Source organism: Lagopus leucura, unplaced genomic scaffold (assembly GCF_019238085.1).
Source record: "Lagopus leucura isolate 7727_CA_CO unplaced genomic scaffold, USGS_WTPT01 Super-Scaffold_1, whole genome shotgun sequence".
Classification (NCBI taxonomy): Eukaryota; Metazoa; Chordata; class Aves; order Galliformes; family Phasianidae; genus Lagopus; species Lagopus leucura.
Window position 1 is genome coordinate 20,602,590 of NW_024962250.1, and position 11,778 is coordinate 20,614,367.

The 11,778-nt window shown below is 37.7% G+C and overlaps 1 long non-coding RNA gene across 1 annotated transcript in view; it reads right to left on the bottom strand.

The window, feature by feature from the left end:
- Nucleotides 1-258: 258 nt before the first annotated feature.
- The window catches only part of LOC122179647, a 27,821-nt gene continuing 16,301 nt past the window's right edge, over nt 259-11,778 (bottom strand). The window contains exons 3-4 of the long non-coding RNA XR_006178785.1: nt 2,578-2,636; nt 259-1,184 (exon numbers count right to left, since the gene is read on the bottom strand). This is a non-coding gene — a long non-coding RNA (uncharacterized LOC122179647). The remainder of the gene's footprint in view (nt 1,185-2,577; nt 2,637-11,778) is intronic.

The window sequence follows — 11,778 nt, forward strand, 5'->3', positions numbered from 1 at the left end:
GTTTTTTTTTTGTTGTTGTTGTTGTTGTTTTGTTGTTTGTTTTTTTTTTTAACAGAAATTGCTGAAATGTTTTGTGTTTTTTTGTTATCATTAAAAGGCTGTTGAAAGGCATTTCAGCTATCCACTACAGAAAAGATAAAGGACAGTTTCTTTGTTTGATATCCACAAAAGAAATCAGAGCATGCAAGTTAAAAGAGAAGCCCATTACAATAGGTGAAATTGAATGCAAAGTGAATAATGATTATAAATAAACCATTTACTTCAATAAAAAATTTACATGAGCACAGAGCAAAAACGGCTTCTGGTTTTGCTCAACTGCTCTTTACTTTCTAGAGGCGTTACAAAGACTTTGAGAAGAATTTAGGCAGCAATTTCACAGTTGGCCTTAATACACAGAAGAGTAATTTTTAGATGCAAATATTACCACCGCATTCAGCTAAATCAGGTTTTGTAGCAGATAAAGGTCAGGATGAAGTTTCTTATCAGTACCCGTTTATAACATTTACAGTGACTTCAAATAATTTGAAATACATTATTTCAAATCATATATGAAATATGATTTGTTAAGAAACAATAAATTCATAGTGTCTTTTACATGAGGTTTTGCAGAGACTGCATAGAGAGCTCAGGCATGTCCAGATCAGGCAGGCATTGACAGACATGAGCTTGCTCTGCACTGACTGTCTTAGGTGCCAGAAGTGAAAAAACACAATCACAGAATTGTAGGGTTAGACAGGATCCAGAGTAGGTTGCAGTTATATCCCTTGCAGTATGAGGCTGCCTCTTCCCCAAAAACCATCCATCCTTTTCCTATCTTGCCCATCTCAGTTGCAAGAACCTTCAGAGAACTGTAAATGTAACTCACTAAGATCAAGCCTTTCACTGCCTCCAGTTACCAAGCTTACGTGCCATAATGTGAATGGCCTAAACGAGATTGGTGGTAGATGAGTGATTACATTCAGAATGGGAAGTATAATCATCATTCCCTCCAGCAGACAGAGAGCACAATGGATGTATATGAGAAAGACCATACAAAAATGCAACTACAGAGCAGCTAGCAGCATAATGGCAGCAAACCGCATCTTTAAAAGGCTAGATAGGAAATGATATTTTCTCCCACATAGCTTTGATGTCAAGATCCCATGTGCTGTATTTTGGAGAGCAGTCTGCTCTACCCCCAGCATCTGCAAGGGCAAAAGGCATGAAACAGCATTTAAAACATGTGTTTTGCATATTATAGGAGAACCTAAGATTCTGTAGATGCTATGGTATTAAAATACAACTCTGATGGTAATTAGTTACTGCACAGCCCAAGATGTAGTTAAACTGGTCTTATCACAGAATTGAATAATGTTGTATATTAGCTTTTACCTTTAAGCATAATATAATTGTCTAAATAATAATAACAATACAGTTTATATATTATATATATATAATAATATTATATAAATATAATAATAATACAAATTTGTCTAAATACAAATGTCCTGGAAAATAAAAACCACCAAGCCACACTTCCTATACCCCAACATATCAACAATGTTAAGCAAGCTTGTGAAGCCCAAAGATTGCAAGCCGTGGTCTCCCACTGGGATTTATGTAGGTGTTACTTTGTTTTATATAAACCAGATTAACTTTTTTGGTTTAAGCTTCAAAAAGTATATACAAATGACAGATTGGTGAAGCTGTTTGCTGCAGGTTGATTTATTCAATCCAATTACTTTTCTTACGTTATACGAAAGGGTTACTCAGAAGTTCAATTTTACTTGCTGACTGATCTAAGAATACCTGCTACTCCAGTTCATTTCATAAACTGAAAAGACAAAAAAACTCACTTTCAAAAAGGCACTGTCCTTATGAAACTTGTACAGTTCAGTTGATGCAATCAGTCAGTTGTACTGATTAAAGAGGTACACTGAGGCTTTTGAATTTTGCAGAGAAGTAGAATATAGCAGGCAATAAATAATTTTCAGACCAAAACTACCAACCAAGGCACAGCGAGAAATGAAGTGTTAGAAGAAAATGAGGCATTTCAGGCTGCACTTGGGGCTTCTTTCAGTAACTCATTGGACAGAAGAGAGCTTCACTGTACATCTTATGAATGCCTCTGATTTCACTTCCTGTTACCTGTCCAGAAAGCCTTTGCCCACAGGCTTATACTGTATGTCCCTGCCCTAGGGCTTCCTCAAAATCCATAGAACAGTTGGAAGGAACCTTAAAGCCCACCCTACATAAAACTAGATCAGACTGCCCAGAGACCCAGCCAGCTTGGCTTTGAGTGCCTCCAGGGAGGGGGCATCCATAGCTTCTCTGGGCAGCTGTGCCAGCACTTCACTACCCTCTGAGTAAAAAATTTCTTCGTAACAGCTAATCTAAGGCACACACTCAGGATGAACCCTACTCAGAGTTCTATGGGCATCAGGAGGACAGCGTCCATTATGCAGACCACATAGGTAAACATTTTGCAAAGGTATAATGTTACAGAAGTATTCCAGAAGACTAAAATGATTCATGGGCCAGCATCTCCAAGAATGGTGCATGAAAGCACATGGTAAAGACAGGAGACAAAGTCCTTACCTTTGTGATTCCTGTGATGCAAAAATACTGCAGTGTCAAAACACTACCATTCTACCACCCTAGGAAAGAATCAACATGGCAATTTAAGCTTGTTTCTTCTGTTAGCTGAACAGATCACTTCCTCTCACATATTTCAACAAGTAATACAGGCTGCAGCAGGGACAGCAGTTTCTCATGCTCAAACTCTGAAGTTGGTCAGAGTCTGTATTGAGTATCACAGCTGCATGTTCTGAGTCACTGGGTCCCAGTGTCACCGGTGTTTGCAAGGTTCAAAGCAGAAGCCAGGTCTTCCACCCTGAGCCTTGTGCTTACCCTGGCATAATGACACAATGTGCTGGGACAGAGCTGGCAATCATGAGCACCAACTCAAGTCAGCACATTGGACATCTGCAGATTTACAGAGCAGCACTTGCTTTCTCAGCCAAAGATTTTCAGATCCGAAGGGAGAATGGTAATGTGACACAGCCACTAACTGTAATTTAATAAAGTGCAAGTAAGAAAATCAAATGCATTATATATAAAGCACTGAGCAAATGTGTTAATTATCCGATGACGTGGAGACAAAAACACATTTTCTAAAAACCTGAGTTTTCAGCTCCAACTTTTCGTATACAGAAGTTTACAGTTTCTTTTTTAAAAGCTCACTACCAAGCAGCACATTTATGATCTAGCATGAACATAAAGACAAGTTTATTTATGAGGTTCTATTGTACAGCTGTAACTTCTTTTTTTTAAACTTTCTAAGCACTTCTAACTGAAGCCATTCTTCAAAAAAGGAAACCTCCCTCACAGTAGAAGTAGTGACAAAGGAAGACTATTTTTGAAGAAAAATAAGTTGAAATAAGAGTATCTTTTAACAACCCTTGAAAAACACCCATATAATTCCCCAGTTTTGCAATCCTTAGCAAAGTCTTCTACCTGCCTGAGGCAATGGATACCTAAGGACAAACTTGGTAGCTGTACTGGCAGCTATCTTTCCAGCTGCTTTTAATGGCTTTTTTCTCTCAGCACATACACTCAAACACCCATTCATTCAATCTGTTTTTGTAGTGTAATTCGTGAGCGTGGAGTTTCTTGTTCTGTGATATTTGCTTCTCGCCTGTCTTTATATACTCTGTCATCCTACAGCCTCCTTCCCATAGCCATCTCTTCTACTGTGCCATAAAAAAAAAATTCTGCAATTCATCGATCTTAACTTTTTCCAGGTAGCAACTACATATTCCTATTTTATATAAGCAGCTCATCACAAAACAGATTCCTGGTAATATTTTCTGGTGACAGTAGTAGCTCCTCCTTTGTCCTAATCCATTTTTGTTTTTAACATAGCTGCAAATCAGAAACATTCATATTTTTTACTGAGATAATGCATTTAACTCAATATTTCGCAATGCAGTTGGCTTAATTTGGTGGAAGATTTGTTTAGATTTGCCTCAGTGAATACCACTGCTCATTTCATATTTAGAGAACAAAGTGACAGATCTGCTAGAAGTCAGTTACATTTACTGTTTGTGCCTTCCAAAACGATATGGAGAGACACTGAAGTAGCACAGCTGTAAGGAAGCAAGTTTTCTAAGCAAATAGCCACAATTATCATAACCCATCTGATCTGAGTGGCTGGCCAAAGAAACAGATGCAGGTCTTGATTTCACAAGGTATTCATAATGGAGTCTAAGATCACTATTTACAAGGAACATACAATTTTTTACCTACAGTACAGATCAGAAAGAAGCAAAATATCATTCCTCACATCTTCAACATTTAACCTGAAAATTTCACTCAAAGTTTCTGAATTCTGCAGTTAGATATTAAATGTTCTCCTTTCCTGTATTATTCCACCTGATTCAGTTAACCACACATTCATACACCTCTAGAGCATGGTACCTCCTGCAGTCCCTCTTTCTGAAAGGCCTGACTATACCATCATCAGGGAGCAAGGCACATAATTCAAGTAGGCAAAAAAACCAGCATTTTCCTATGCTGACTTTAACACTTTTGCCCAGAACAATGCAAGGCAAGAAATTGTAACTCCTATGTTTGATTTCCATCAAAGCTCTTCATACGTGACATGAAAGAATGCAAGCAACTTTTTCTGAAAACAGACCCACAAAACCAATTCAGTGAATTCATAGCTGTCCAGAACGAAAAGCAGAGCTTGGGCCTACAACTACTCTTCGTAACACTTCAAGAACACTGAAGTATAAATGAGGTGATAAAAACCCTCAACTTCTTACAAGCCTAATTATGCCAATGAAAAGCAAAAGGAAAGGCAGATTATATAAACATAGCTCTTTGTTTTGGAAATAATATTCAAGATGTAGAACTTCAGTTACACACCAGATCAGCACATTATCTTTGCCCTTTCACTTAATGCATTCCCACCAGGGTTTATTAGCTAAACCTCAAGTCTCTTGTAATGCAGTCCTGCAACTTTTTGAAACTTTGAAGGGCAGACAGAGCAAGTTCACCTTTTTCCAGAACATGCCATGTGACACTGCCTTAGAATTGTCTGCTCAAACTGAGTTAGCCACATTTATTTCTTAGCAATTTGATTTGGGACTGCAGACCTTCACTAAGAGACTCGGTAGGCTCACATGTTTTGACACAGTTAAAGTGCCAGAGGAGTCACAGAATGAACTGCTCACAGCCACAGCTCTGCAGTCCACTCCCAGGTCCTGTCTTCCCATCTGCTGGTGGCTTTCTGATCCTGGCCTGGGTTTCATTTTTACTTAACTGCAAATCTGCGATTAAGTGCAGCTACTATTTTCAAGGCATTTAAAGATTCATTCAGCAAAATAGCTTAACAAATACTTATGGTTTCCTGTTTTGCTAATGATTGTAATAATACAGATATAAATTTCCATTTATCAGCTCAAGAGCAGTAATGGATGTGTTACACATTGAAATGTGGGCCAGAATTTGCTATTTTTAAATTACAGTTCTTTATTGATGCCACTGCCAACCTGGACACCCCAGTCTCCCTCCATCTAAACACCAAGTCCTGAAAACACACGATTAAGTGTTTTCAGTTATCTGGCCTTAAGCTAAGAGAAAAAAACATGACATCAGACTAGCCCTTAAGCTATTCCAGAAGATGGCAAGCATTCTTTTCACCAGAAAAGCAGATTTAAGTTTTGTCTTTGCAACACTGCAGTTAAGAAAAAAAAAAAAAAATAGCACATGTGCAATCTGAACAAGTGAAGCTGAAGCAAAACTGAAGAAGCATCAGATTGGTAGAGTACTCAAAATATCCTGTTTCAATGATAAAATGTTAAACCCAGTTCTCCCAAGCTCTCAGCTATCAAGTTGGTGTGGTTTTGTTTGTTTTTTAAGACAATCTTACCAGATTTCAAAGAGATCTGAGAATTTTACTAATTAGTGCATTCTACAATTGTTCAATCTTGCAAACCCTAAAAGCATATCAGAATAGAATGGCATAGTGCCAGCTATTTTACAGTTTAATCATCATGCCATAAGAATAGAGTCATGAGTTCACCAATCTTTTCAGAGTTAGAGAAGAAACAAGACTGTAAAAGAAAAATCCAGAGGCAATGTAATAAATCAAAACTCTCCAAGAATACCAAGTATCGCAGACAAGATCCAATTTCAGCAGTTCTGTTGCTTTCTGTTCTCACTGCAATTTTACGCAATTTCATTTATTGTAAACATATCTGGCCTAGCAGATATTTTCATCCTGGGCCACACCGTGCAGTGTGGAAATATGCAATCTCATAGTTAGAGGTCATGAAGGTTTTTTTTTTTTCCTCCTTTCATATTTATATGGGGTTTTTCCTTAAAAAATTACTTCTCCAGGTGAATTAAATTTAATTGAAGATACAGGCATTCAGAACCTAGAGAGAGAAAACTGGATGCAAGAAAATCGCAGGGAATTTAGACTACAGAAATAATAAGCCCCCAGTTCCTCAGTTTGTGATGCATTCAGCATGATTTTTAATGTTTTTCACAGGCCTCTGGGCAACAGAAGCTTATGCTATGAATTTAAGGCTTGATCTCATGGGCTATTTACTCTCCTCTATTCATCATATTGGGGGAAAAAGTCTGGCTGCACATAGCTACAGTATATTTTACAGCACCAATACACACGCACACAGCTAACAGTACTAACTCGTAGAAAAAGATAGGAAATCCAAGTGGGATGGTGACTGGTTAAATAAGAAAAAAAAAAAAAAAAGGCAGATTTTGAGAGTCAGGATAGAGAACAGACATCTCCATGCCATACTTTAGAACACCTCTACTCAGATTCTGTCTCAGTAACAGATGTTTATTATCTATTTGAATTTCCACCTAGGAAGCTTCTGCAGAATTGCAGTTTTTGCGGAAATTATTGAAATCCAACCTCCCTCACTCCCAAGAAGGACATGAGATCTCCTAGGAACTTACTAGCTTATTAAAACATTCTTCTTGCACCAGTAAGTCCTTTTAACATCTGTTGTAAGCTGAAACCTTCACAGTACTTCTGAATTGTTTCCACTTCACTACGCTTCTGTTCATAGTACAAGGTTGTACTATAAAACCAAGATGCAGCTTTGTCTAGAAATTGTATATTTGAACTAATAGCAAATTAAGCAACATGAAACACTGATTAAAAAATACGAGATTTCTCACTGAACAGATTTAGAGGAAACACTGCAATTTCACAGAAGTCTAAAAACTTCAAGGCAACAACATTCAAGACAACCTATTTCGGTATAGACTGTGCTATATATCTTGTCGTATCCCTAACCTGATTTCTACTGAGCAAAAAGCAAATCACACATATGAGATGACCTTCCCACTGACAAAGCAATTTTTTCCGCCCCTGACACTATGTTTTTATTGATACCGTACTAATTCCCTTCTAGGAATGCCAAGTGTTTATTTCTATACAGAAAAATATAGAAGCAGCACTTGCCAAAACACCGGTTAAAGACTGTTATTCAACACAGGGTTATGTTTCAACAAACATGCAGCCTGTCTTTGTGCACTGTAGCAAGCTACTTGATACTTCATAGAAAGGATAAAAGCCTCAGGAGTAGTGGACAATTTCTGATGGCATGATCTCACACATTGTTCTGTGCATCTGAGCAGCAGAGTAATTGAGTTCTGTAGAAGATCAGGCCATAGGACCAGCTCTTCCACAGGACTACAGCTTGCTCTTTGTGCCTTGCTACTACCCAGTCACAGTTCTGGCTGTTCCCCAGCCTATCACACAAGCATCGTTCCAAGTTGGCATGTCCATGCTGAGATGCCTCTCCAGATGTCAATGTGATCAGGCTACACTGTCTTTGGTTTCCTCCAGACCATAAAGGTTATCCCAGCCACCACTGCACCCTAAAGTACACCTACATGATCTTGTGCCAAGGTACAGTTTTTCATGCTAGAGACAGAGGTTACTTCAGAAATTTTAAACTCAGCACGTCCAGTGCTTCAGTGCCACCAATATCCTGAATGGAGATTGCAGATTTATGGTAACTATGACATAACCCAAGCCAATTACATTTGCCCCTCTTTCAGAAGTGCTGCCCTTATTTCATCACTGTTCATCAGCAATCTCAGTGTAAGGGAAGGAGGGCAAAGACAGCACATTACACAGTCACTCATTTCTTTCTGCTGAGCCTAGTCATGAATGCCTTTGTCAGGCCTCACGTGAACTGCTGCAGATTTGCACTGATCAGTGCAATTGCATTTACTATTGTCATCAGATCAACGATTTATCCCTTAGAGAAATAAGAGTGTGTTATTTTGTCTTTTTCTGCATGGTTTTGATTTTGGGCCATTGAAGCACTCCTAAAACCACACATAACTCAGAATGAATTAATATACTAGAAGCCTTAGGGCACCATTTCATTACACATAATCCTGCATAGCACTGTGAGAAAATGGAATCACCACTTGCAAAAGAGGAAATAACATTGCCAAAACAAAAAAAATACATTGCACCCAAGAAAAAGCTTAGCAAACTCCAATTACGAGCTTCTACTGAGACTAAGAACTGCCACTGGCCAGAAAACACATTAATATACTTGCATGAAAAGTATGTGCAGAATTTAGGTGCCTTTTGCTTTTAATAGGAATTTTAGATGGAAATGATTTCTTTCTTCCGTCAATACCTGAAAAATTTCTGAAGAAAAAAGAAAAAAGGAAAAGAAATATTAATACAATAGAAAACCTGGTATCTATCTTCCAAAACATAAATAAAGCTTGAAATTAAAAGCAAAAGCTTTTGGAGAACTTTTTTTCTTCTTTTTAATCTGAAAACCTCATTGGTGTTGGATTAAAAGATGTTTTTGTGCAATTTTCCTCCACCTAGCTCCAACTATAATGTAAACATCTAGCTCCAACTATAATGTAAGGGTTCCTGGCTTCAGACAGCTCTCTGATAGCCATGGTAGAAGATGCTGAGCTCTCTCCAAACAAATCTAACTGAAATCATCAGTGTTGCCTTACTGGTGTATTCAGTAAATGTAAACAAATGAATATTGTTTTTCTTTTTCACAGCTACACTCAGTCTTTGTTTCCTTAGGTTCTGTCAAATACACAGCTTCTTAAGTAAGCAGTTTTAGAAAACTATGCCACAATAATACAGATTGTTTTCAAAGATCACTGTAAAAAGCAGGAAAAAGTTACAAAGGGAGAGAAAAACAAGGATGCACGGAAAACATGGTACAACCCATTTCACTGGAAGTGGGGGAGAACAGCTGGAAAGGGACACAAACACCAGTCTTGCCTCACTCCCCCCAAAACCGCAGCCCTGAGCTCCCTACAGCAGCTATCAATCAGTGCTGCAACAGACAGTGCAGGAAAAGGTAAGCTCACTTATTCAGTTTTACATGGTGCTACAAAAATGTGCAATCATGTTTCTATTCTTGTTTTGAAAGAATGGATCTGCATATATCCAACAAAATCCCCACTGCACACTGTCATTGCCAAAGGCTTGCACAACATTATCAGCCAAGCTACTGACAGAAAGGTCATTTCTGTTTAACGAAGATAAAACCAAAGCTGCATTTTAAGGATAAGTGTGGGGAAATGAAGAAACAAATATACCTTTTCTGTTCCTAAAACCAACCGGGATAACGTAAGACATCTGTAACATGATGATTTATAGATCACTTTTCCTTGCTTTTGTCAAGAAAAGTTCAGAAATAGCCACAAATAGATTTACAGACAGACAATCCTATTTTAATGTTAAATTGCAATCCAACCTGACACAAGTGGGAATATCTCTCTGCCTTTCTAATCTGTTGACAACAAAACAGCAAAGTCTTTGAATTACAAAGTTCTTTTTCTGCTGGTGATGGGGAAGAGTTCAGGTTTGTTCTCTTTTCTCAGTCCCAAGGCTGAGATTTTCCACAGGCCTGTGCAGCCCTGAGGAATTAAATGTGTTTAGCCTTTCTTTCAACTCTTGTCTTCCCATAAATTGCTGTGCCACAATTGCTGTAGTCAGAGCAGTTTGGATGAGTGAACTTCAATTTCCCTGCTTTGCTCAGCAGCTGGACTCCAGAAGATCTCAAAGACAGGCACATCTGATGAAGAGACCATTAGAGTGAATGGGAGACAACTCAAAAGATGTGGCCTATAACATCAAAAGCAAGTGTTGTTCAGGAGTTTCGTGTTTTCAGTCATTATTTGTCAAGTCTTTCAAACAGGCAGTCTTCTCCAAGAAAGCGTCTTGGCACAGATGATGAAGCACAAAGCTTACTATTCCAAAAGACTACAAGGCACTGACAAAAAACATACGGAGGTAAAAAACAGCTCCCAGGCTAAGCTGTGTAGTTCTTCTTAAAAATCTAAGCTAAAATCTTAAGTACAGAGAAACATTCTCATTTTACATTTAGATGAGAAGTCACAAATTCAGGTGGTGATATAGAAAAAACTATAATGATAATCAATAATACGTAAAGCATGTAAGAAAATCATGTAACTATAAAGCCAAGAAACTCAGCACACACTTGAACAGTTGGCTTAAGTTGATCTATCAAATGATTTTTTCTGCTGTAGGGGGATGTATTAAGCCAGCAATTAGATTATTAAGAACCTGCTAGCCAGTATACAGAAAACAGCCCCATTTGACAAGTAAGCCTCATAATATTTTCTAATTGCTTTTCCATCCCAACATCATCTGTGTCAAAGATAGGACAGATGGCTTATTAAGCATATCACAATCCACTTTTATTCACTAATTTCCTTAATGTTTCTTACTACATCTTCTTCTGCATCTCTCAAATGCTTAAGGACCACTCCCCCACTGTCTTTCTGTATGCCATCTAATTAGCTCTCATCTGTCTATTAGAGAGAAGTCACTCACCCACAGAGATTCTATCTACTCTCTGCTATCAAGTCCCATATTAGCCTCTGTGGAGTAGGGAGGAGATGTGCTATTCTCTCCAATATGCTAGAAAAAATTCTGAAGGAAGGAGGATTTTTTATCTATTTTTAAGACCAAGCACATCCCTTCCTCCCCCTTAACCAATAAGATGTGAACATGCCATACTGACTCAAGGTAGTTTCCTGAAAGTCAGTCTCAGGAAGCTTATGGTAAAAAAAAAAAAAAATTGGAAATGTTAAAATACAGCTAATTTAGTATCAAAACATGAATAACTAACATGAGACTTCCTTCATTCTCTGCTTCAATTTGTTCCCCTCTTCTTGTATGAGCTACCTCAAAAGGTATTTGAAGTTTTACCTGCACAAGAAGATTATTTCCACTGTTTCCACTTCTCCCTCACTATTTTCTGCTCCCAAAAATACTGATACCACTTTTCATTTCAAGTGCAATCATCTTCCATTCTGACAGAATATAAAATCTGTAACTGCCCTGAAGATTATTAAACTATAAATAAACCATTTACACTTTGTATGGTTATGCAAGTGAAATGAACAGATTCCATTTTCCAGCTCAAAATTGCAAAACAGACGTGTGTGGAATTAGTGCTTCCTGGATTTCATTGCTCTTAAATGAAGTCACAAAGTGGTAAACAAATACACAGGCACAGAGAAGTGTTTCAAGTGACTGATCCCAAATCACTATGAGAACTATGATTATCTTTTCTGCTTTGTAAATGCATATTTAATAGTAACATTATCTTAGAGATGCTGAGAGTTAACTCTAAAAGAAGAGAGACTAAGAATAAAAATATATTCCATAACAAAAGAAAGTACTGGAACTGAAAAAAAAAAAAAAAAAAAAAAAAAAAAAAAAGT